Source organism: Camelina sativa, chromosome 14 (genome assembly GCF_000633955.1).
Source record: "Camelina sativa cultivar DH55 chromosome 14, Cs, whole genome shotgun sequence".
NCBI classification, from domain to species: domain Eukaryota; kingdom Viridiplantae; phylum Streptophyta; class Magnoliopsida; order Brassicales; family Brassicaceae; genus Camelina; species Camelina sativa.
The window spans coordinates 27,590,591-27,594,768 of record NC_025698.1 but is presented as its reverse complement, the minus strand read 5'-3'; positions in this window follow the sequence as shown (position 1 = coordinate 27,594,768).

Below are 4,178 nucleotides of genomic sequence, written 5' to 3'. Positions count from 1 at the left end.
CTGACATGAAACCAAATTTTGTTAACACCTTCTAGTATTACCAAGTATTACTATAGTATTACCAAGTATTACTATAGTATTACGAAGTATTACCTTTGATTTCTCTTGCTCTTTCACATATACTTCCAACGGTTCGATCCTTTTTTCAAGCCCATCAATCTTCGCCGAAATGTTATCGAACTGAGTTTTCATATCCTGCTTCATGGTCCTTAGAAGATCCACCAACTCAATAGTATTTTCTCTCGGTTGTTCATTGGCGTCTATTTCCTCATTCGCATCATTTTGTCCTGAACGAGTAGCCACATCGGCTGTGTACATCTCCTCCAAAAGTACAGGTAGTCCTCTACGAAGGCGCCACATCCAACTGGCAACTACGACATCATGGGTATCGTCTTCCTCAGCTTCTTCCATGATTAAATCGAGAAGAGGAATTTCTTCATCAATATGAGGGATCACACTAGCAATTGCCTGTGTAAACGACCTACTTTAGATACATTACAAACCAATTTATTCAAATGATTAATAATTTCAATTGTTAGGATGACTAACCTTTGTTGTACCAAGTGTATCACCTATATTCTTTAGAGGAAAACCTTTCTGACCGGTACTCTTAAATTTCTTCCTGCACATCCTAGGACAACATGCATCCGCCTCAGAAATTTGGTCAATGTAAGTGTTCGCCAAAATTGGAACTGCCTCAAATAGTAAAAACTACACAACACACAAAATAAAATAAAATTCAGCTTCACTTATAAGAAATATCAACAATGAGAAAAATTCAAATTTTAAACTAACTAACCTCCAATGGAATACAGAAACCTGGAACAGGCCATATCACATTCTCTTTATGCACGACCCCATCAAAATGCTTCATTGTATGGGAAATCTCTTCTAGCATGTTCTCGAATGATAATCTCCCCCAAGGAAAAGACACACAAAAACCTGGATCATTCACTGCTCTTACAACAAAATCATCGATACCCGCAGCATCTTTCCCCGAGTCTTTTGTATAGCCTACAATGATGCTTCCTAAAAAGTAGAGAACCGCCATCTTCAACCTATCACGAGTACGATCTGGTTGCATTACCATTAGCTTTCCCCTCACATCTTGAAGTGTAATCTTTTTTTTTCGTAAAAAATACTTCCTTCGAAACTCGATACCGCCGGCTTCCTTGTAATCAAGTGGATAGCACCGACAATCTAATCCAGACATCAACGCATGTTCTCTCAGACCATACCGGATTGGAACACCATTCACAACAAACCATGCTTCCTTCTTTTTTTCGATTTTAGCCGTTCGAAGTAAGAGCAACCACATTCCCATAAGCTTGTGGTTTGGTTCCCTTGGCATGTGGAAAATGTGCTTGAATTGTGGATGTTTCTCAAACCAATCCCTCTCAGAACTAGTCAGTGGATGCTCTAATTTATCCAGCGTTTCCACAGTTTCAAAAATATGATACCTTGTCGATAGCTTGATTTTCTTGTTGTACTGACTAGGCTCAAATTGCATTCCTAAAAGTTGCATCGCTTCTATTTCCTCCTCTGATTCCTGCAACAATATCAGTTTTACATGAGTTATACCAGTTATACAACAACTAGTTGTACCAGTTCTACTAGTTCTACACCACCTAGTTGTACCAGTTCTACTAGTTCTACACCCATTAGTTGCACCAGTTCTACCAGTTCTACTATATCGATTTCAAATTCCAATTCAATTCTGAAAGAATGAAACAGACTTGTTGTACTTACACTTGCATCGTTGTGCTCCTCGTGCTCCCTCTCACTTTCGCTTGTACTCCTTCTCGAGTTACCTGCCGAGTTCGAACTTCCCTCCTTATCTTCTTCTTCTTCTTCTTCTTCATCGTCTTTTTCTTCTGATTTTTCTCCTTCATCATTTTCTTCTTCCCCTTCATCGTCTTTTTCTTCCCCATCTTTACCTTCTTCTCCTTCATCGTTTTCTTCTTCCACTTCATCGTTTTCTTCTTCCCCTTCATCGTTTCCTTCTTCTCCTTCATCGTCTTTTTCTTCCGATTCTTCTCCTTCATCGTTTTCTTCTTCCCCTTCATCGTCTTTTTCTTCCCCTTCTTCACCTTCTTCTCCTTCATCGTTTTCTTCTTCCACTTCATCGTTTTCTTCTTCTTCTCCATCTCTTGATTCCACAGAAGTAGATCTCTCGTTATCTCCTCCTTCTTCATCATCTTCTTCTTGATTACTTGATTCCGGAGTACCGGATTTTGCTTTCTCTCCTTCGTTCGCATTTTCTCTTTCGACCACCGGATTGGGTTCCTCCGAAACTCGACTTTCACTTTCTTCTGCCACCGTACTCAAAGCTCTCTCTCCTCCTACTGTCGCCGGACTCAAACCCGACACACCTACTTCCGGCGAATCGAATTTTGCTTTCGAACCACCATCTCCTTGTGAGATCTTCTTCTCTTTCAAACGCTCACTCCTCCTCACACGACCCCCCCTTGTTTTCACCATCTTCTTACTCGATTTTTGGTTGATTGAAAGAAAACGAGAAAACCCTAGTTCTACAGTTTCACCCAAATTGATTCGAGTTTCTCGAAGAAAGACGAGAGAGAGCGGTTTTAAACATAAATTTTATAGTTTTTTTTTAAAAGATACCAATTCAGTTTTTCGGGTCTTAGATCCGATTTCTTTTGGTTGAGTAGATACTACCCAGGTATTCTTTGTAATTATCTTAGTTTTCTTTAGACAATAATGTAAAAGACTCATTTCTTGATTTAAAAAAACAAAAAAAAAATAGACTAAGAAAAAGAGGGATTTTTTAGATTGTCAGAAATGTTTTAGGGAGTTCTGAGACGTACATACGTTCTTAATATTTATCAATTTAATATTTACTTATGTTCTTAATTAGTACTATCTTATCATAGACTTAGTATATTATAGTACAAAAAACCGTAAGTACATTACGTGTCCTATATTTTAAAGGAAGGGTACATACGTGTTGAAGCGTGAATAGTTGGATTCAGTCGCTTGAAAGGTTCCCTAAAATTTGGAGCCCGAGAATGGTATATCAGCAACACCTGTCTGATTCTCCAACTATTTTCCATTTAATTTATCTTTTTATAGTAAGTATATTTTATTTATTTTTTCCAGTTTTATTACAAAACATATATTTTGTTTTCCTTTTTTAAAGTTTTCCGTCATTTCAATAAACGTCATATCGACAAATGTCCTTTTTCTCAGCCATTTTTATATAGCTTTATAAGTCAACAGCTTTAAATCCCACAATACTCTCTATAGTCTTCGTTTTATTAAAATATCACTGTTCTCTTCTTTGTTTTTTTAAAGAAATTTCTGTATCATGTCAATAATTGCGAATTTAAAAAAAAAAAAAGATAAAGTCCAAAAAAAAACACATTAAAAAAGCTGCTGGATTTATTTTTTAGATTTAATTCTTTCGTGCTTCTATCCTAATAATTTTTTTTTATACATCCACTTTAATTCTATATATCCCTCTTTTTTAATAAAATAACAAAATTACCCTTCTAACAATTTTTAAATAAAAATCGAACATTCTACTTGTACCAGTTGCACCTCAGTTATACTCTAGTTATAGGCTAGTTGTACCCTAATTGTACCCACATAATAGGATTTGAATTTTGGGCACGCGTACGTGCGCATGGAATTTGCTACCACTGAACTATTATGTTTTTCGTTGAATACTTACTAATTTAATTATATTTAACCTTTAGCAACTTTCATTAAAAATAATATTGTTTTTTTACCATTAAAGAGTTTTTAAGAAATTGTTTTAATAAAAAAGGATATGAGATTTTAGTCTTTTTTTTTTTTGCAAAACGAGAAAATAAACGATTTAATAGCCATTATTATAAAATCTTACATTACTTGCTTGGAAGTATACCATAACTTTTACAGAAAAATAATAACAGCAAACCAAAAAAAAAAAAAGTTTATTTTTACATCCCAAATTCTTCTTTTTTTTGGTTTTTCATTTCCAAGAAAAAAAAAGATTTTACTGTTATATAAACATTATACTATTAAACAAATTAAGACGTGGTCCCCACGTGTCAGCATCGAGGTTTCCACTCGTAATAAAAAGAAACCACAAAGGGTAGTTTAGTCAAATCACAAATAAATCCCAATCTCTACCTGCCCTCTGTTGTTGTTTCTTCTTCTCCTCCTCCTTCCTC